Raw genomic sequence first — 23,260 nt, forward strand, 5'->3', positions numbered from 1 at the left:
TTAATGAATTAATTCAAGGTCACACCATGGGAACAGGTGGGTATCTGTACCCATGGGGAACAGCAAGGCAACTTATAGGTGGAAGCACTTACTCAGCATCTCGCCTTTAATCCTCACAAACAACTCTTAGGTGTGTTCTGCCACTAGCCCCATTTTAGAGATGAGGAAACTGAGGCAGGGCAAGGGAACTCACTAGATCCCAGACACATTGTGAGGGAGGCACAGCCAGGAGACTGGAGCCCAGGCTACCGGACTTCAGGGCCTGAGCTCCCAAGCACTAGGCCCTCTCACGACGCCTGGGCATCGTTCTCTCCGCCGATCCCTCCAGGGACAGTGGGCTGGTGCACAAATAGGAGTGCAGCAGGCCCGTTAGCAAATGAAATAAAGGTACTGAGGGCTCAGGATGTGGCCGCTGCCTCCTCTCTTGGATTGGGAGCGCAGAATCCCCACCACGTATGGGGATCCCACAGTCCAGCATGGGGTCTTCTTGTCTACCAGAGCCCATGACAGCGACCTCTGCTACTAACCATCCGCAGGGAGCAATGGGACCAGCCGCGCATCCCACAGCTGGGCCAGCCCCTGCGATACCCCTGACTCACTCACAGCAGGGGCTGCACCTCCTTCATCTCTCAACTGGAGGTGTCCGAAAATAACCGCCAGCTGCAGAGGCCTTTCTGGAAGTGAAACATAATGTGAGAGGCCAAGATGAAAAGCCTAACAGGAAGCTGCCGGTGGAAGTGGGGGTTTTGAATGGAGGGGTGTCTCGATTCCCGTCTCCCCTGGGAAGCTCTGGAAGCAACTGGAGATCTCAGACACACAGTTTCAAAGCTACCCAAGAGGCATCTCTGTGTGTCTCCCATGCCTGATCTCCTGTGAGCTTAGAAACATCCCCCATTCTCCTCCAAGCCCCGTGTGAAAAGAGGGGTGCATCCAAGGGAATAGCTCTCAAAGTCCCAGAGTCATCAAAGACACAAACATGGGATCTTGAGGCCGGCTCCTTCCGAGTTCCACCTGCCCTCCCTGGTAACTCGTGTGCCTTCCTTTTCATCTCCCATCACCCCTGCTCTCTCCTGCTCCCCTCCTTCCCTCTTTGTCTGGCTGACAAGTAGCTGGTGAAGGCGAAGATGGAAAACCAACCACCGAACTTAGAAAAGAAGAACACTCTGGTCGGCTTTATGAATCTCCTGAAATATGCTCTCCAATTGCCGCCGAGCCGAAAGGGTTTGTGTTTTCTCCTAGAACATCGTAAAAAAAAAGTAGAAATGTTTACAAGGATGACTGGGAAGAAGTGCAGTAGATCTTCCTGGTAATGTGCAAGGTGATGCAGTAATTGCTATGGAAACTAGTCATTATAATTCAATAAAAAAGGGAGAAAAAAAAGTTAAGTTCATTGTGTTACCTATGACTAGTCGTACAGTCACATTCTTTACATATATTAGCATAAAATCAAGCCCCACTTTTATTCTCAGGATTTTCACTAGCTCTGCCTTCACAAAAGGGTGTGTAGGATTCACCGCAGATGAAGCCCTAAAGAGGAGATGAAAATTCACTTTGCAAGAAGTCTCTCTCTACCTTTTTTTTCCCCTGGGTAAAATATTTAATGTTTCTGCATAATGTGCACGCAGGTTCCGGAAGAGAATACAGCTTGCGCACAAGGAGTTTTGCCCAGTGCTTTAGAGGAACGACTTTACCTCTCTGTGGGCCCTGAGATGTAACAGAAAGGGGAGTCTTCTTCTGGAGGGATGTAACTTGAAAACCATCACCCCTGTCCACCAGGATCTTGCAAATCTGTATGTAATTGGGAGCCCAGAAACAGGGCGCCAGAGTTAGAAGGCAGGAGGGCCCTCTTCCAGCTCTGCACTAGTCACTTGGTGACTTGGTTCATCTCTCTGAGCCTCCCCAACTGTATAAGCTATTAAACTACCTGCCCTTCTATTCTCTGCCTTCTGGCGCCAGGGCTGGGGCGCTGCACACTGCACTTCTGCTTTGCCCGCTGGACCTATGTTAGCCTCTGCCCACCGTGGGTGCTAGTGCAAGACCTGTGGCGGCTGGCAGGAAAAGGATGCGCTCGTCCCTGTCTGCCGACAGTTTTTGTCAGCATCACCGCAGCAGTGGTTCCTAATCCCAGCAGTGACGGCTGGTTCCAGTGCAGCTCTTCCTCACGATGATAACCGGCCTCTTCGTATCACCTCAGGCAGCTTTTCTTCAGAAGTCTGTACCCAAGCTCTGCATGCTCCCTCCCAAGAGCAGAGTTCTGCTCCCTACTCCGAAGTTTTGGGTTTGGTTTTGTTTTGTTTTTCCCAACTTCTCCGCTCTCTCCCTGAGCCCAGGGTGATTGATAGCTGCTTCCTGCAATCACTGCCTTGCCGTTTGTCAGTGTCCCCTTTCTGCCTTTCCAGTTTGTCAACACCAGATCAACTGATTTCCCTATACTAAATTCTTTCTGCTAGAATACCTGGTATGGCTTGTGTTTCTACCTTTGGATCTTGCCCTTCCTAAATCTAGCCTCCACTTGGTAGCCCAAATGACCTTTGTTACCATCAGTTTGATCAGAATACTGCCTGGAGGGGGGTGAACTCCTGGGCCTTAGGCTGTCAGAGCCTCGACCCTACCCACAGCAGACATCCTCTGTCAATCACATTTCTCCTGAGCATGGACACTCCCTCAGAATCTTTCTTAACAGCATGCTTCAGGACAGTACTATTCACGGCTCAGAACTGGCAGATAAATTGGAACCTGGCCCTGGAGGGTAAGTCCCATCTCTGAGATATGACCCATAAGGATTATTTGTTAATTTATCTCATGTTCATAGAGTGCTCGTTATATATCAGGAATTCTCTATTGCCATGTAGATTCTTCAAAGAGAAATTCATCCAGTTAATGCAATCTCCCATAAGGGTAGCTTTATATTTGTTTTTGTCCGGAAGAACCCACCTTGCATACTTCGATCCACTGTAATACCTAGGGGAATTCTTTAACTGAGACCTAATAAGTCACCACAAAGACTTTTTTGAGAATGACTGAACCCCCTCCATGGAAGGAGAACTCTACGGATAATTTCAGCATAATTACACACAACAAACTCCAAGTGGCACACAGTAGAATTCTGATATGAATTGCTAATTATGTCCACGTTAGGGCATTGCTGGAAATCCTTATCTGGATGTGGCTAAAAGTCACAGGCTCTCTTTTGGGCAACCTGGATTCTCTTCCCCAAGTCCTGCATGGGGCAACGTCTGAGGACATTTTCGATTGTCAAAATTGGGGGTGGAGTGCTATTAGCGTCTAGTGGCTAGAGACTGGGGATCCAGGGATATTGTTCACCATCCTACAATGTACAGGACAGTCTACAACGAAGAATTATGAGGCCCCAAATGTCAATAGTGTTGATAGTGAGGACCTCCCTCCGATTTTGACTCATGTGCTGGCTGTGGCATCCTGGTGTCAGACTCCCCTTTTTTTTATTTGCAGAGAAACTTCCCTATTTATGGATGTAATTGCCAAAATTTGGCACCAAGTACTGAGATACTCGTAATGACGTAGCCAATAAGGTGTGTTCCCTCCAACGCAGTGTGCGAAATGTCTGCCCCTCGGTACCCTAAGGGTAATTTTACTCTTACTTTGGCTCTGTCACTTTCTCTATCTCCAGCCTATAGCACTCTGTCTCTAGCCAGCTGCTTCTGTGGTCCATCCAAGCCAGGTTTAAAGGTGTTGGGAAGAGTCACCTCCAACTTAAGACTGAACTGAAAACCTACCTCCCATTGGTCTGACCCATGGATACCACGACATTTCCAATGTCATGCTAGTAAGCTTCCCCCTTCCAGCTGAAGGAGCCCAAATCCTCTCATGCCCCAAATCATTCCTTCCACATTCTTCTTCCTGAGGTCAAACTGCCTTTAATCTAATCAGACTTGAATTACATTCAACACGGGTTCTCTTTCATTAAATACGGCCTGATGAAGGGATGCTGAGAAAGCTTTGGTGTGTATAAGGCTAACGAATACACAATCCCTAAATCTCATTTCTTAACTCAGGATATTTACATATTGCCTTTGTTTAAAGGGAGATACAGACTTCCACATCTCCTTCCTGGCGGCATTGATCTCATTAGGAAAATGAAGGAATAGTCACATCAGATTAGATGGTGGAAGGAAAATCCCAACCCTGCCTTGTAATAGGACGACAGCCAGACTGCCTCATTTGTTAACTATTGTTTAGTTAACTGATGATTAGTTTCTCTCTGATTTTGCAGAGCGGATCATTACCCAATCACGGAATCACGAGACCTTAGCACTAGGGATCCGTAGCATTCTAGCCCTCTTCCTTCTGTGCACGGTCGTCTCCCATTACCTGGGGGGGACATGCTCTGAGACAGCCAGCGGACGTCTGAAACCACAGATAGTACCGAACTGTACAAATTCTATGTTTCTCCTATACTAAAAGCCAGGGCAGGTAGCATAGATAGCTGGACAAAGAGATGAGTCACATCCAGGTGGGACAGAGCAATATGGAGAAAGATTTTGTCACACTACTCAAAACGGCACGCAATTTAAAACTTATGAACTGTTTATTTCTGAAACCTCCCATTTAATGCTTTCAGACTGTGGTTGACCATGGGTAACTGAAACTGGGGCAAGCAGAACTACAGATAAGAAGGGACTACTGTATCCCATTTTCTAGAAAGTGAGTAAACTTGAATCATGAGATTTTAGGATCAGAGAATCTTTGCAATAGTTTGAATTTTGGAGGCATGAAATACTAGAATTTGGGGGGGGTCTTCTGATTATCCACTACTTGGATATAAAATCTCAGAATTTTGTAATTATAAATTTGTTTTCAAATTTGATATTCTTCAATCATAGCTTCTTGGAATTCTCTAAACTGAGGACCGTGGAAACCCAAAGCTTAAAGGAGTTTCAGACTCTGAGCTCATTACAGGGGCTAACTCACCTCTAGATTCTGTTGGTCGACCCCCTTCCCATAAAATTAATTGTTCCTTCCACATATGGTGCTATCCAGAGAGGGGACCCTGCCTAGAAAGCCACAGGGAGGAAGATTTCTGCCTCCATAAGCAGATCCTTGCCACCCCAGGGAAGAGATCAAAAGCTAAGCTTCCCCAGGGGCTAGGCAGGTGATGTATGTGAGGGCAATGGGTAGATGCAGTAAAATAATGGGGAAATAGACTCTGAATGTCAGTGTCAGGAAGACAATAGGGAGTTGTAGGGACTGTAGCAGATGGGAGATCTTTGCCATGTAGGTACAGGAGCCCATCTTTACCAGAGCATCAACCAGATGCTGGAAATCTATACTTTAATGTAGAAATCTTGAAATTCTTTTTCAATGTTGGCAACTGATTCCTATTTCAAACGCAGTGCAGGCTGACACTGTGTGGAAATACCAATCAAAAATGCTCTGTGGGCCAATTTTGGCCTGCAGACCTCTAATTTTCACTTCCTGTAGGAGGGAGGCATCAAAAGAAGCTCTGCACATGGTCCTGTGCAGAGGTTAGGAGCCAGGGCTCAGCAGTCAGAATGCACAGTTCAAACTTCTGCTCTGCTATGTACTAGCTGTGCAACCTTGGCTGAGTCGCTTAGCCTCTCTGTGCTTAATTTCCCCATCTGTAAAATGGGGATTTTTTTTTTTTTTTTTTTTTTGTGGTACGCGGGCCTCTCACTGTTGTGGCCTCTTCTGTTGCGGAGCACAGGCTCCGGACGCACAGGCTCAGCAGCCATGGCTCACGGGCCCAGGCGCTCCGCGGCATGTGGGATCTTCCCGGACCGGGGCACGAACCCGTATCCCCTGCATCGGCAGGCGGATTCTCAACCACTGCGCCACCAGGGAAGCCCAAATGGGGATGTTTATGATAGGACCTCCCTCATGAGGTTTAAATGAATGAGAATATGCAAAGTCTTTGGCAAGCATACGTTAGCTTCTATGAACTTATATAAAGAGCATGATACGTGTAAGCAATAGGTAAGCACTAGCTATTATCCCTAGTGTTATTATTATTCTTAAACTTAAAATTCTCCCCAGCAGTCTTGCTGGGAGAGGGGAGGCAGGCAATGGGGCTGGAATTAATATCTCTATTTTGCAGATGAGAAAACTGAGGCATAGAAGGGTTGTATGTACTTGCCAAAGGCCACACAACAAACACATGGCAAGATGGGGCTCAGGACCCACCTCTCCGAATCTGACTCTTTATTGCCTCAGACACTGCCTGCTGCCAGAGCCCAAGGCCTGGCCTGCCTGTGGACGCTACCCCCTCCCAGCCAGCCAGCAACTCCACCACATTGCCAGATGTCCCTTGCCGCACTCCAGACGCAAAATGACAATGAAGTGGGGTTTTTTTTTTTTTTTTCTATTTTTTAAAGAAAGAGAGAGAGAAGGGAGCAGAGGGTGGGAGAAAACTGTTCTCATCACCAACTTCTCTCTGGCCCTCTTCCCAGATTTGAAGATTCTGGCACGGCTGGCAAAATTCAGAGCAGGAAAGATGGGAGAATGCTAGGCAGTAGCGGGGTAGCTGAGGGTCCAGAACCGGGTGCCCCAATTTCTTGGTCGGACCAGCCCCCAAGGACAAACTGCACGATTGCGAGGCTGGTACAAAATGAAAAGGCAGGACACCTCGGGCAAAAATTATTAAGAATCTTAAGAGGGTACAAGACGAGCATAAAGCCAAGTGTAGGGCCCTTCTGAGCACAGGGTCCTGTGTGGCTGCAGAGGTCATGTGCCCTGGACACCTCCCACCCTCCCTGAAGAAACGCCCCAATATTACACAGCAGGGGGTGCAAAGAGGGTTAACAGACATCTCCCCTCTTTCCATGTCCTGGTGAGATAAAACCATCATTGGGAGACCCAGGACAATTTTTATATAGGATTAGAAAACAAAAATCAATATTTAATTATCTGTAAGCTTTTTTGTGTCACTGAATCTTTAGCACCCTAACAGGGAACACAGGCTGCCTCGGCAAAAGTAAGTCATTGAAGACGCAGCGTCGCTGGACATCCCTTTTTAGAGTCGGGCCATAAATAGAGTACATTATCGGTCCTCACGTGCCGGTATTGTTATTTATCTTTACAATCTCTATTTACCTCTATTTATAGCAGATTTCCCCCATATATTATGAAGCCAGGTTAACTTTAACGGACTTCATGAAAAGAGGTACTTAAAACTTTGGAACATGCTTATGTGGACAGATGGTGAGGTTTTCAGAAGCTATGGGGCCCAGAAGGCCGATTTGAAGGGTGTTGATTTTTTTTTTTTTTTTTTTTTTTTTTTGCTTCTTTTCTCATTGCCTGTACTCTTTCCCATGCAGGCTGCCCAAAGTCCTTCTTTCCTGGCGCAGGAGCTGCATCCAGAGTGCAAATGGATGGGAGATAGGGCTAGAAAATCCTGGCTCTGGACCTTCAGGTCTTACCTGTAAACGTGCTTTTTAATCTCCCAGGCTGACAGCAAAGTCATCTTTTTCCAGAGGCCGGAAACCTTTGCTTTGCCAGGAAAACCCTCACCAGGGTTTGTTCTTTACCAGCATATTTTAGCCTCCGTCATCCTGGATTATAATCCTCTGTTCAGTGACCTGCCTCCGCCACAACACTGCCATCTCCCCTGGGCAGGGACAGAGTCGGGCCACCTGGGGAGTCCCACTGCCTTCCAGCACACAGTAGATGTGTGATGAGTGTGAGCGATCGTCATACAAGGAAAGCAGCAAAGTTAGAGTTAAAACCGGCATTAGGCTGACCTGGGTTTGAATGTCTTCTCTGGAGCTTAGTACCTAGGGGACTTGCGGCAAGTTAATTAGCCTCTCTCTCTGAGCCTCAGTTTCCTCATCTGTAATGTGGGGCTAAAAAGAGTGCCTACTTCACAGGGTTATTGGGAGAAGGCAGTAAATTGGAGCAGGGGACCTGCAGAGCCCAGTGCCTGGTATGGAAAACACGCCTGAGGTGACTGTGTATCATTAATCCTAGGACCCACACACCCATTTAGAACTCATGTGAAAGAGTAAAAGTGAAGGAGTGAATGAAAGAGTGTATTCCCAGAGGGATGAATGAATGAGTGAAAACAGGGGGAAGGCCTTTCTCAGAAGCAGAGCTGAGACCAGGAAATGTAATCTAGGGAAAGGTTAGAGGCATTTCTGCTTATTAATTTAAAAAACAGGTCAGTGTACATGTATAAATGTGCATGTACTACAGGTAGCTTTTCAACTCAGTTGGGTAAAGATTATCCCACAAACAACACCGGTACAATTGTCTGACCACAGAACGACAAAATTAGAGTTAAACCGTTGCTTCAAAGCCATTCAGCAAAATCAATTCCTGATGGACTGGAGTTAACAGTAAAACATAAAACTCTATGACCCCCAAATAAAAATGGGGGTTAGCAATTTGTGACCTTAAGCAGGGAGACTGTTTTTAAGTATAAAAACAAAATAATGAGAAACAAAATAAGAGAAAACACAGATTGATTAAACTCCATATAAATGAAAATATTTACAGTTTCAAAAATTAAAAGACATAGAAAACATAAAAAACACTGGGAAAAATTACTTGCTTCATATACACTGGGCAAAGGGTCACATTATATAAAGAATTCTTGGATATTATTAAGAAAACAAAGAACAAAAGTAAATAGGAAAAAAAAACGAAGCAAGTATATAACTGTGAAATTAATCAAAGAAGGCGTAGCAATGACCAAATAAGTACATAACACAAGCTAAACTTCACTCACAGTAAAAGAAATACAATTTACAAGAACAGTTTTAAATGGTCCAATCAGCACATTTTTCTTTAATGATAACATACACGGCTCGTGAGGATGTTACAAAATACGCACTTTTGAACACCGTGGGTATAATCTTTATAGAGCCCAAGAGTAAATACTTACTTTTGTTTGTATGCCTTGAGATTTTGTGGTCATTTATTATGCAGTATCTTTGTGTGAGCGTTGAGAGATAACGTTTTTGACACAGTCTCCCTGTATCCGTTTCCTCTCACTGGGAGTATAAATGGATGACTTTTTTTTCTTAGAGAACACTTAGCAGCACCCACCAGAATTTTAAATATTGTCCACCCTTTGACGCAGCAATTCCATTTTAGAAATCTACCTTAGAGCAATACTTGCACAGATGCTTAGAGGCTTATACTCATTGAGGGCCACTGGAACATTGTTAAGTATAGCAGGGAAGAAAATTGGGGAAAAAAACCTAATCACCCATCAAGAAGGGAATGGTTCAGTAAACCAAAATGGCTATTTTTCTAAGTCAAAACTGGTGGTATATCTACAAGTTCAACTGAATATATCCATCTAATAGAATACAATGCAGCCATTAAAAAGAAAGAGACAGTTTAACAGGTGCAGTATTGCAGGAATGTCTGTTTTGAATTAAGAGAGAAAAGTAATTTCTTGGGCTTCCCTGGTGGCGCAGTGGTTGAGAGTCCACCTGCCGATGCAGGGGACACGGGTTCGTGCCCCGGTCTGGGAAGATCCCACGTGCCGCGGAGCGGCTGGGCCCGTGAGCCATGGCCGCTGAGCCTGCGCGTCCGGAGCCTGTGCTCCGCAACGGGAGAAGCCACAACAGTGAGAGGCCCGCGTACCGCAAAAAAAAAAAAAAAAAAAAAAAAAAAGAGAGAAAAGTAATTTCTAGATAGCACATATATCGTGGTCTAACGTATGTAGCTAAGTTAAGTATGTATATTACAAAGGCCTAAAACAGGGTGGTTTAGGGAAGTGGTCTCCTTTGACTTTATGGATTTCTGCATTATTTACCTTGAGACTTTGTTTCACTAGAATTAGTTACTATGCCTTGTATGTCTGCCCGTCTGATCAAGCGCCTGTGGATCAGCCTGTGATCGTTTCTAAGCACAACCTTATCAAACACACTTCAAGGACACGCAGGGCCATCAGGGTAACACTCAACGTCTCAGCCTGGCCCGTGAGGTCGCCTGGGTCCTGGCCCCTACACCCCCCCACCCCCACCCATCGAGCCTCCTAGTTTTCCACATTCCCATATTGTCTCTTGCTCCAAACTTCCCCGGTGCTGTGCCCTCTGCCTGGAACGCCCTTCCCTGCCTTGCCCACCTGGAAATCTCCATGGAGATTCGGAGAGCATCTTTCACAGGAAGCCTTACCTACTGTTCTAGTCTGTAGCATGTGACTCACTGGGGTGATTTTTTTTTTAACTTGTGGTGGAATTTACATACCATAAAATGAACGAGGACGAAGTGTACAGTTCAGTAGCATTTTGAACATCTAGATTCCCAAGCCTTGATCTAGACCTACCGCGTTGAAAGCTCTGGTGTTGGCACCAGCACTCTACATTTTTTTTTTTTTTTTTTTTTTTTTTTTTGCGGTACGCGGGCCTCTCACTGTCGCGGCCTCTCCCGTTGTGGAGCACAGGCTCCGGACGCGCAGGCCCAGCGGCCATGGCTCACGGGCCCAGCCGCTCCGCGGCATGTGGGATCTTCCCGGACCGGGGCACGAACCTGTGTCCCCTGCATCAGCAGGCGGATTCTCAACCACTGCGCCACCAGGGAAGCCCAGCACTCTACATTTTTAATAAAGTTCCCAGGTAATTCTTGCACACACCAAAGTTTAATAACTACTGCCCTTTTGTCCTCCTCTCTATTAGCACATGACTGTTTGTTTTCCTGCCTGTTAATTTATAAGTCAGACTGAGAACCTGCATAAGGATAAGTAGATAAAGCTGTAGATATATAGACATGGACACATGGGTTGCAAAAAGGCATGAATGTAATTGTTATTATGACCATACTGAATAAATTGTCTTGCATCCCAATAATAATAAATTTTGCAAACTGTAAAGCTCTATCCAGGTAGAAGGAGGAGGTAGGAAAAATGCCCCTCCATCTTACCACGCTGCCAAAGTGAGCCAGTAGTCAGCAACCGGTGCCTCAGCCCTTGCTGGAACCTGAGAAATGCTCTCAGCTGGGGATTTGTTCCTCCCTCTTTCTGGCACTGGCTGGTGTGGACTGTTGCCAGGAAGAAAGAGTTTCAGGCAACCCTGCTGCCCTGGCTACAGAAGATCAGAGATATGTCTTAGGTGCGGCGATGTCTGCTTCCAGTGCTTTCCAAAATCCCACGCAGGGATGTGGCTGAGCTGAGCCTGAAGGCCCAGGATATTGGCAGGTCCAGCATGGCTCCCTGGACGTAGAGGGTGGGGCCAGTCTCTGATGTGGAGGTTCAGTCTCCGTCTCAGGAGCCCAATCCATCTGGCTGCTTTCCACCCTCAGCCAAGGACCCGCTGCCTTCTGGGAGCCTGGGGGTGGGAGTGAGAGAAGGAGAGGAGGAAGCTGACAGCTGGGGCTGGGGCGGGGGGGGGGGGAGGGGAGTAAGGGCCCCTCTCCAAAAACCATTGATTAATCTTGAAATTGGGATGCTTTCGCTTCCTTGCAAACTGGAGCTCCACATGGAGAAAACTGCAGCACGCATGCCATGGGCAGGAGGGCACAGTGGGTAAGAGCATCGGACTCGCGCAGAACCTGGTTCTGCCTGTGTTCCCTTTCTGGCTGTGTTATCTAGGGCGAGTTACCTGCCCTTTCTGAGTCCTTTCTTTGTCCATAAAACACACTTCACAGAATTTCTTTGTAAGGTTTAAATTATACAATATCGGTGAAAGGCTTTGTGTAGTGCTCGGGGGAAAAAGGAAAACAGCAGATCGATACATGCTAATTATCTCCGGGAGCATCTCTCTCCTTGAAAGGACGGCTTTGTTTTACATGACTGTAAAGTGCCTAAGCAAGGCAACGTGGAAGCAGCTCTGAAAGCAGAATCAGAGACCTGGGCTCCATCTCTGAACTTACTCCGCGACCTGGGGCAAGTCCTTTGCATTTCTTCTTCTGCAAATGCAAGGAAGAATCCAGTGGGATGAGGAGCAGCAGGCCAGCGCCTTTCAAGGGTCAGACCCGCTTGATCTTAAAACCCCTGCTGGCATTATTAGACCCATTTCTCAGATGAGTACACTGAGGCTCAGAGAGGCAAAGTTCATTGCATAAAGCAATGTAACACCAGGAAGAGCTGCGTTTCCAGCCAGGTGTGTTGTCAGTGTCGGAAGTCATCCTTTATCCACATTCTTTCAATCTCCCGCCCTTTAGCCTTTCAGTGATGATAGCAATCATTACTACCATTGATGTAGCACTTTCCCTGTGTCCAGCTCTGCTTTAAAGACTTTACACTGTTCGTCTTCTTTTATCCCCACCACAACCCTGTGAGACAGGCTCTGTACTTCCCCACTTCCCAGATGAGGACACAGAGGCTCAGCTACTGAGGGGGGAGTCAGGATTTGAACCCAGGACTGAGTCTGTGTCCCAACAGGTTACCCTGCATTCACTTCTCTCCTCTCTTTCTCCTTCCCGCAGTGACTTACCAGGTGTTAAAACAGCACTGAACATGGTGAGTAGGTCAAGGCAAGAAATAACTGCATCCCCCATCCTTTCTGCAGACAGGAAAGGAAGGAGTGGAAAGTGCCTTCAGAGGGAAACACACAGCTTATCACATGTTCGATGCAGCCTTGACTTTTCTCTTATTTAACCAGCCACCTCTCTCTCTCTCTCGCTTCCCCAGTCATCCCAGTTAGGAACGACCACCAGAAGCTTAGACCATAAATAAGTTGCACAAATTTCACAGATGCCCCCAGGAAACTCAAGCTGGGAAATGGCTCAGCATATGTCTAACTGGTTAATTGACTTAATTGCTGGGAGTTGGGCGATTAGCTCACTTGATCCACCCCAGTGGCCACAAAACGTCCTTAATGCTGTTCAGTTTATTTGTATGTTAAGCTCCAGCTACTACAACGGGGAACTTTTCAATTGCTGATTACCCCATAAATATATAATTGTAGTTGTAGGATAGAGGCGGTCTGGCAGCCTCTCCTGAAAGGCTTTCCAGGGAACCACGAAGGGTGCTCTTCTTTTGCTCACTTGGCAGTTGCTTATTGCACACCTACTATGTGCCAGGTCCTCCATGAGACCCTGGAGATAAGAGTAGTGAGAAAATCAGACAAAATCCCTGCCCTCGTGGGGTGTACATTTCAGCAGGAGGACACAGGTAGCAACCAAGTAAATTCACATACGCATACAATCATTTTATTTTATTTTATTTTATTTTTTTATTTTTATTTTTTTTTGCGGTACGCGGGCCTCTCACCACTGTGGCCTCTCCCGTTGCGGAGCACAGGCTCCGGACGCGCAGGCTCAGCGGCCATGGCCCACGGAGCCAGCCGCTCCGCAGCACGTGGGATCCCCCCGGACCGGGGCACGAACTCGTGTCCCCTGCATCGGCAGGCGGAATCTCAACCACTGCGCCACCAGGGAAGCCCACAATCATTTTAGATAAGGACTAGGAAGAAACTAAAACAGAATGCTGCGGTGGGATGCGCAGGGAAAGAATTTGCTTGGGCGAGGGTGGTCAAAGAAAGTCTGACTAAGTCCCGCTAGGACATAAATGAGAAGTAGATGCTTCCTCTGTCAAGACAGGTGGGAACAGTGCTGGAGGAGGGGAGCAGCAAAGGCAAAGACCCTATAGGCTGAATGGGGCTTATCGTGCCTGAGAAATAGAAGTGAGGCTTGCATGCCTGGAGCACAGCGTGCGAAGGTGAGACTGGTACAGGATGAGAGGTGGGGACGGAGGCAGAGGCCAGGCATGCAGGCTCCTAGCAAGGAGTTTGGATATTTTTTTCTAAGTGCAATGAAAGGGCATTGCATGACTTGATTTATGTCTTCAAAGTTCACTCTGGCTGCTGGGTGAAGAGTAGATTATGAGTGGGGGGGTGGAGGAAGGGAGAGAAGAGAGCAGACCAAAAAGGAAGCTGGGCAGCCAGTGGGGAAGTGTCTTCAGCTACCCAGGTGAGAGAAGATGACTTGGAACCAGGTTATCGTGGAGTAGATGGAGAACTGTGGATATTTGTGGGAGGGGATATTTGGGAAGTAGAAGGGATGAGACCGAGTTTGGAATACACAAAGACTCCTGGGATTTTAGCTGATGCCTTGGGATGTCAGTGGTGCCATTTAGCAAGACATTGGACACCTGGAGAAGAGCAGTTAGGCAGAAAGATTCATGGTTTTGAAAAGAATAATTTGGTCCCAGCCAAAGGAAAGATGCTGGAGTCCAGGAGACCAGTGGAGAAAATATTGCTGAAACCCAGACAAGACGTGACGGCTGTGTAGGCTAGGCCCAGCCATGGAATGGTGGATGTTACCATTTGGATATTTAACCCAATGCAGGATGGAGCGTCTGCAGCAAATCCACTACGGTCCAATCCATGTAGTACAAGACCTGCAAACAGAGGCCTTGATTCTGTCATATGCCAAATTATCAGCTGTAGCCCCATCTTAATCCTTCTGAAGTTGGGCGGAGGTGAGGGGAGAATGGATCAAAATTAGAATTATGTCAAGCAGAAAATAATCTTCGGTCTGGGTTGCACTGATAAAAAAAAAATAGGCAGAATTCATAATTACCATAAAAAAACTGTTTATGTTTGTGATTATATGTTACTGCCACCTCCAGGTCCCAGCAGCAAATGACTTAATTGCTTTAGGCTGGAACTGGGGTGTGGGGAACAGAAGGTGCGAGCAGGATGGAGGGAGGAAAACTCTTGTCTCTACTTCCCAGCCACCCCCTGCCCAGTTGGGTCCTGGGTAGTGTGCCCTGGTTTCTGCGACAGCACGTGTCAGACAGGGTAACTACTGCCTTACTCAGGAGTAAGCTGTCAAGGGAGTCAAGCTGTCAAAAGGCAGAGGTAGGGCTGCCACGGGGAATCTTGGTGTTCAGTGGGATATCAGGTTCTGGGCTGAGAAGAGGAGAAGGAAGAAGATGCTAGTTCCAAGGCAATGGGACATCAGGAACCAGCACTTCTATATACCATTGTGTGTCATCATTGCCTGTTGGCTGGCTCCTGAGCCTGGGTGCCCTAAGAGGACCAAACCTCACCAGTTTGTTCACCAGCCTGTATCGGTACCTAGTGCCTGGCATGGAGGAGGTGCCCGTCTGAGTTTGAGCTCCTCCAGAAACAGGCCCTGAGACAAGGACTTCAGTGCACGTAGGTGATCCCAGGAGGCACCTGTACAGGAGTGGGGAAATCGGCCAGGATGGAGAGGACACCACAGTGGGGTTACCACCATGGGCCACTGGAGCCCAACACTGCCAGGGACCTCTGGGAGACAGTGTGGCACTGGGTGAAGAAGAGAGCTAAGGTATTTGTACATCAACTCCCGCGCATTGTGGGGTGAAGGTGGGGGTGGGGGAGGAGAGCTCGTTAATTTCATGTGCCCATGTTCATGGGCAGAGAAAGCCTCAGTGCCCAAAGAAACCCTTGAGGGCTTCCCTGGTGGTGCAGTGGTTGGGAGTCCGCCTGCCGATGCAGGGGACGCGGGTTCGTGCCCCGGTCCGGGAGGATCCCACGTGCCGCGGAGCGGCTGGGCCCGTGAGCCATGGCCGCTGAGCCTGCGCGTCCGGAGCCTGTGCTCCGCAACGGGAGAGGTCACAGCAGTGAGAGGCCCGCGTACCACAAAAAAAAAAAAAAAAAAAAAAAAAAAAAAAAAAGAGAAAAAGAAACCCTTGAGCAAAGAGACACACGTACTGGCAGTTGGAAGTTGGGCTGGAATGCCCTGGAAAGGTCAAGCCAAGGAGACATGAGCAAGACCGCAGCAGCAGCTCCAACAGAACCCAATAAATAGTATTAAATTAAATGAGGGAATGAGACTGAATGAATGGCCAGTGAGTTTGGGACCCTCTAAGAATCGAGCACCTAGTCAACTTAGCTTTGTCCGTGCTGACTCCTAGAAGTCTCACCTTCAGGCCCTTGGGTACGTCTTTTAGCCTCTTTATGACTGAATTTCCCCATTGTCAAAATGGTGGTAATGTGTTAACTTTATATGATTGTTAAGGACATTCAGTAGGAGATGCAATGTCACTCATTCATTAGTGTAACCCGTTCCTTTATGTCATTAAACAATATTCCACTGTATGGATAGACCTCATTTTGTTTATCCATTCATCAGCTGAGGGACACGTGAGTTGTTTCCACCTTTTGGCTACTGTGAATAGTGCTGCTACGAACATTCACGTCCAAGTTTTGAGATGGACATATGTTGTCATTTCTATTAGGTAGATTCCTAGAAGTGGGATTGCTGGGTCATGTCATAAGGTTACGGTTGACATTCTGAGGAAATGCCAGACTGCTTTACAAAGGGTTGTGCCGTTTTACATTCCCAGCAGCAGGGTATGAGGGTTCCAATTTCTCCACATCCTCACTGGTACTTGTTATTGTCTGTCTCTTTGATTACAGCCATCTTAATGGTTTTGATCTGTAATTTCCTACTGACTAATAATGCTGAGTATCTTTACACGTTCTTACTGGCCATTTGGACATGTTCTTTGGGAAAATGCCTATTCAAATGTTTTGCTCATTTTTCAATTGGATTGTCTTTTTCTCATTGAGTTTTAAACACTTTTACATATTCTAGATACAAGTTCCTTATTAGACATATGATTTGAAACAAATTTCTTCCCTCTGTGGATTATCCTTTCATTTTATTTTTTTGTTGCTTTTTTTTTGAGGTATCGTTGACATATAGCATATTATATTATACATATTATATTAGTTTACATATAATAATATAATATGGATTATAGCATACATATTATATTAGTTTCAGGTGCACAACATCTAATGGTTCAATATTTGTATATATTGGGAAACGATCACCACAATATGTCTGGTTAACATCCATCACCATCTTTCTTGAGAATATCATTTGCAGAATAAAATTTCTTATTTTGATGAAGTCCAATTTGTCTGTTTTTAATTTTGTCTCTTGTGCTTTTGGTATCATATCTCAGAAACCATTGCCTAATCCAGGCTCATGAAGATTTACTCCGATAGTTTCTCCTAGGAGTTTTATAATTTTGAGTCTTACATTTAGGTCTGTGATCCATTTTGAGTTGTTTTTTTGCATGTAGATATCCATTTGTCCCCAGCATCCTTTGTTGAAAAGACTATTTCCCCCAAATTAGTTTTCTTGGCATCTTTCTCAGAAAAAATTGACCATCGATGTTTACTTCTGGACTCTCAATTCTATTCCATTGATTGATATTTCAGTCCTTGTGCCAGTACCATACTGTTCATACCCTTCTTAAGTGGTGTCAAATCCTGTCTCCAAATATTACTTTGCATGCCAGCATTTGAGCTCTCAGATTAGACCACGAATGCCCACACACAGGGGTACAGGTCATTGCCTTGGCAGTGAGTCATGATCTAACATCCTGATGCTGTGTGACTCTGGGTCACTTACCTAACCTCTCTGAAACTGTTTCACAGAGCTTTATTTGTAAAAATAAAAATAGTGCCATCTTCCTTCCTGCCTCTCAACCTTCCTCCTCTCTTCCCTCTCCTACCTTTGAAGACAGAGACTATACCTTATTTATCACTGTATCAGCACAGTGTCTGACACAGAGTAAACACTGGGTACACGTTCACGGAATGAGTGAGTAGTCCGTCTTGCTGGGGAACTGCGAGGACACAGTTTCCAATGTACTCACACCACTGGTTCTAAATAAACAGCGGCTTGGCAGCAGCTGAGAGATCAGGTTTCCTGTTTCCTGCTTTGTCTTGTTTGCAAGGTATTAACCTCCCTCCCTCATGCCTCAGTCCTGACGGAGGCTCATCCTGACGGAGGCTCAGAGCTGCCTGCCTCCTTCCCTACAATCTTGGAGCCTCCTTTCATGGAGCAGAGGTTCTTAAACTTTCTGGGTTCACAGCAGCCTGAGTGTTCCAGCATTGTTTCACCAAAAGAAATCCCTCATAATTCTGTTTATTAGGTATTTAGGTGCAAACTTAATGAACATGGATGTCCTAACTACTTAGTAGCAGTTTGAAAAAAGAATTCACTTAAGTTGATAGAAGAAGAATATTTTTATTTCAGTCTTAAATAAACAGTTACTTACTATCGAAATGTATATGCCTGTTGGGCTCTGCACAGCTTCTGAAACCTTGGAATCAGATTGGACTCTGCCACCCTCATTTCCCATTCTATGTTGATTTTGGCACAGACCTTGCTTTTTATCACAGCAACCACCGAAAACCCAGGGTCACAAAGATATGACATAATCAAAAAGAATGTGGTTTGCTCTAATGCTGGAACTGGGAATGACCTCAAGCTAGTAGTTCATGTGACATTTGAGAGATGCCAAGTATTGCTAGGACGGCCTTGACAATTAAAAATATCTTGCAGCTTTCCTGGGAGGCTGCTGTGGTGCCCCAGGGTGCCCCGGCTCACAATTTGGGAACTGTAGTCCCAGAGGAAAGAGTATGTGAATCGGTTCTTGAGAACTTCCCTGGGATTCCAGCTCTGCTAGTGATTCCCTGGGTGACCTTGAGCCAGCCACTTCCCATTCTGGGTCTCAGTTTCCCTCCTTCCCTGCAAAACTGGACCTCTACCAGCTCCAGTATCCCATCATCCTCAGCATCAGCAGCATCGCCAGTGCAGCCTTTGATGATGAGTTCTCAGAACGTGTCAAGCAACTTCCTCCTCACAACCACTCTGTGGGAATCAACCTCACTGACCCCATTTTACTGAGGAGGAAATTGAGGCTCCAAGTGGTTCAGGAACCTGGGCATCACAGGCAGAAAGTGGTCCCTTTTGTTTCCCTCCCCACTGCCTGCCTTGGAAACCCTCCTCTGCCTCAGTGGGTAGGAAACACTTTAAGAAGAGTAACCAAGGTGACCTGACAGCTTAAGGCCAAATCACGTGTTACATATTGACACTCCAGGGGTACAAATCTGTCCATCAGCATTTCAAGTCTGTGTTGTCAGTTCCTGTGCTTTTAGCTAAAGCTCTCAGGGACCAGAGCCTATGTGTGAACTGAAAATTAAACCCTGTTCAGAACAGATCAGCTAATAATTGGATACTAGCATGGGTAGTTCATTCTTGTGTTGATCTGCAAAGATGAAACTATTTTGTTTGTTTTTCTTTTGTCTGATTACATTGAAATCCTTCAGCAGGTGCCTTACTACCTTCAGGACGAAGTGAAAACTCTTTTGTGTAGTTTACAAGTCAGTCCTCCACCTTTATCTCTTATCACAGTCTAGACCCCATGCCCCCAACTCCCACTTTTTAGTAAATGGATCTGCTTCCTAATGAAATATCGATTGAGCCCATGCCCTATGCCAGGCACTATTCTAGGCACTGGGGATGTGGCAGGAAACAAAAAGATGCAGTATCTGCCCTCACAGAGTCTGTAGTCTAAGAGGAAGAGAGAGAGATAGAAAGGGAGATTTCTGGGAGGGAGATTCAGCGCTTAATCTCACAAGTAACTACAGCATCCTATAACCACGATGAGCATCATGGAAAAGAAGCACAGGTGCACTGAGATCTAATCTGAGCATGCCCCAATGGGTCCTGTCCCTACCTTATCACATTGCATTGTAATTGTCTTTTCAATTAAGCGATTACACATTCGTCTTGATCGTCCTTGCACCCCTAACACAGGACTGGCACACAATAGGTGCTCAATGAACACATGCATCAAATGAGGAGATACTCAGTGTAGAGGCAACACAAAAGAGAAAAAGAACATTGCAATCCTGCCCCCCACAAGCACACACATCTATGAGATATCACTTTCCTACATTGAGCATTTGCACTGGCACGCTTAGTTTCTCTTTTGAAGAACTATTTTATGTCGTACTTACCATTGTGCTTCCTTCCACTCAGCTTTATATCATGGGCATTCCCCCGTATAATGCATTCAATCTGGTGCACCAGTTCCCATCTGTCGATAGCATCTGTCTGGCGTGCTTTACCGGAAAAGATGCAAAGAGAAAGTCAGGCTGTGATTGATTAATGATGTCTGCCCTGGGCAGGGAAGTAGGGCATTTCAGGGTGGGAACGTACTTTTGGAGACAAGGCTAAGAGTTTAGCTAATAGAACCTTGTGCAGACACGGCCACTGGGAAGCCAGGGCAAGGCATAGAAACCCCTTCTCTGATGGTTTAGCATGAGATTCTGCCACATGCAGTGGTGGCCTTGGGGCTCAGGGGACTGGGGCATTTACCCACCTCAACCCTACCTCCATTCAGGGACATTAACTCACTGGCACCTCCAGCCTGCCCTCTGTTAGGCTGTGCAGGCTGCCAAGGCCAGGACAACACTCAGAAGCAGAGAATCACGGGCATTCATAGCAAGCAGATGTGAGTATGAAAGTGGACAGGACTTGGTGAGGTGCTAACGATCTCAGTTCAATGTTAACAATCCTGCTCACTTCCTTATAGTAAACCCCGGCAGCAAAGAATGTTCCTGTAAAGGGCCAGAGAGTAAATACTTTGGGCTTTGCAAGCCATCTGGTCTCTGCTACAACTGCTCAACTCTGCCCTTGTGGTGCAAAAATAGTCACAGATAATATGTAAGTGAATGAGCACGGCTGTGTCCTAATAAAACTTTATTCACAAAAGGAAGTGGAAGGCCAGATGTAGCTCACATAGCTGGACATAGCTGATCCCTAATCTAAGTCTGGGATGATGTTTGATTAAAACTTGAGTGCCAGTTTCAATCAATTGTCTGTGACTGCTAGGAGCAAGGAATCGTTCCCAGGCTCAATGCAAAAGAGAATGGTGCTCAGTTAGTGATGTCTGTCTTGGCCCAGTATGGGATTCAACAGCACACATACTGCTCATTTTGCATCCCTGGCCTCAGGAAACCTCAGCAATCAGAAGGAGCTCAAGCAATATGGTACAGATATCCTCTATTATTATGGGGAGGGCTCATCTGGGAAGCCTGGCCTCTTTCCAGACAGATGGCAAACTTCTGAGACCTTCAGAACCTGTACCTTTGCAGGGACTGCTCCGTCAGCCCCCTAGACCATGAGTGACTTGAAGGTAGAAACCATGTGTTTTGTTTTTTGTTTCTCCAGGCCTAACAGAGGCTGGCATAGTGTTTAGTGAATGCCTCTTACATTAATTAATAAATGAATGAATGAACAAACTGGAGATTCAACGGAGGCAGATAACACTTCATGAATGCCTACTGTGTACCAGGTTAAGACATGCATACCTACTATCACATCTGCAACACATGAATCATATGAAGCAGAAATCATAAAGTCTATTTTTCAGGCTAAATGGCTTTCTAAATTATGACACCACCATACCACTTATAATCATGGACCAGAGATTGTGTCGTGCATTTTGTTTACACCCTTAAATGGAATCTATGAGAGAGGGGATGTCTTTAACTCCCACTTTATAGATGGAGAAACCAAGGCTCTGATGGGGAAGGCTTGCCTGAGATTAAGCAGTGGAATGTTGCTGAGCCAAAATGTGGCAGCAGCTCCAACTCTGCCTTTGAGGCTCAAGGTCACGGCACTGCATTCAAGTGCTGCCTGCATGCTGAATAGAAGGTCACAGGCTGAGCAGGACAGGGCAGCGGGGGCAGGTAAGTGTGGGCAGGGGTGGGCTGCAGCCCCACCCGCTGAGGTCCCACCCCAGCTCCTTTGCAGCAGCAGGCTGGGAGCCCTGGTGTGCCCCGCGCCCCCGTGATTGGCAGCCTGCAGATGCCGGGGGTGCCTTGGAATTTATTATCCAAGCATGCCTTTCTGAGGGGGCCTCACTGCCTGACACCGCTTTATCGGAAAGCTGGGAATGGTTAGCCGAGCCCATCTGTTAACCAAAGAGGGGAGCTCAGTGGGTGGGGAGGTCTGCAGAGTCATTTAAAAGGAATTTCTCTGATTCTGAGGCCAGGGTGGAAGCTTATCTGCCCGTGGGCCGTGGGCTGCCTGGCTTGGGGGTCTGGAGGCTTGGGGGTGGTGTGTCTGGCTTTGGTAGGGGCTCTCCTTCCTCATTCTAAACCAGAAATTGCTGGGGCCCCTCCTCCTTCCGAGCAACAGCTTTAATCGGTGAGCCTTCGTAGCTGAAGGCCCCATGTTAGCGTCGCCAGTGTCTCAGGGACGAATCTGGGACAGATGGGGATAAATGCAACCATCTGAATTAATATTAGGCTCGTTAATGAATCCGGGAGCTGGGAAATAATTAGGAGAAGTTGCCATTGCTGCCACGGCAATGCTGTGTTGGATGCTTTCTCCTCTGCCCCCTCCCACCAGCCAGGGTGCCCTGGAAGAGAGCCGTGCAGCCACCCAAGGGTACGTGGCTCTCAGGACTTGATCTTGGGTTTATTTTCTGGTATATTTATGACAGGCTGGTGAACGGCAGGAGAAGGGTAGCTCTCCATGGGGCATCCGAAGTTCACCTGTGCTGGGACAGAGCACTGCAATGGCAGCTGGGAGACCTGGGTTCAAGTGCAGACTCGTGGTGAGTGGCCTTGGGGCACGTGGTTCCCCGCCTCTCAACGGAGATAACCCATCAAAGAGGGGGACGTGAACCGCTTGCTGCTCTGGGCTGGCACGTGCCAAGCTGTTCACATGTAGCATCACATTTAATCGGCTCCCATAGCTCTAGAACTCTGTTAACCCTCATTCTTCCAAGGGAAGTTGCTTCAGGAACTTGTACCGGCATCTACAGTGGATAGTAGAGCTGGTTTCTAACCCAGAAATCCAGCTCAAGGGTCTGAGCCCTAGACCACATCACTCCATGGCCTTTTGCCATGAAGACTGGGATAATCCTTCATGTTTCTTCCAATGCCTGATGTTTTTAGGCCTGTAGGGTTCTAAGTGCTTGCAAATATCTGCTTTGCAATAGAGAGAGAGAGAGAGAGAGAGAGAGAGAGAGAGAAAGGGAGAGAGAGCACGCTATATTTTGGTAATTGGCTGTCTGACAAGGCCGGGCCCCTTTTCTATGTGATTGTATGCTTACTCCTTCTTTCTGAAACTTAGCACAATTGCAATTGAATAATTAATACGGTATTTAATTGTTTAATGGCTATTTACCCTGCTAGACTGGAGATTCCACGAGGATATCACCTATTTTGCTCACTGTTGTATTGCAGCCACTGAGAAGAGTAGCAGGCACATTTTACTTTCTCAATGAGTATGAAATGAATGAATGAATGAGTGATGGGACAAATGAATGAATGAATCAATGAATGAGTGAAGCTGGCAGGTCAGGCTCAGCCCCAGTGAGTAGAAGCCCCACGATGATGCTACCCTGCGTCAGCCATTTCGTCTCGCCTAAGCTGCTGCTTCCTGGGCAAGGGGCACAGAAGCAGCTCAGCGTCCAGCATCCTTGCAAGGGCAGCAGGCACTGACAGGGGCTCCTCCGGTGCAGGGTGAGGGGCCATGTCCGAGGCTGACTCCAGGCCCTGCC

The 23,260-nt window shown here is 46.8% G+C and overlaps 1 protein-coding gene across 1 annotated transcript in view; it reads right to left on the minus strand.

The window, feature by feature from the left end:
- The window catches only part of LOC136792672 (uncharacterized), a 390,674-nt gene that overhangs the window by 150,374 nt on the left and 217,040 nt on the right, over positions 1-23,260 (minus strand). The window contains exon 5 of the mRNA XM_067014857.1: positions 19,701-19,805. The gene's annotated coding sequence lies outside the window, so the exon portion shown is untranslated. The remainder of the gene's footprint in view (positions 1-19,700; positions 19,806-23,260) is intronic.

Source organism: Kogia breviceps, chromosome 15, assembly GCF_026419965.1.
Source record: "Kogia breviceps isolate mKogBre1 chromosome 15, mKogBre1 haplotype 1, whole genome shotgun sequence".
NCBI classification, from domain to species: Eukaryota; Metazoa; Chordata; class Mammalia; order Artiodactyla; family Physeteridae; genus Kogia; species Kogia breviceps.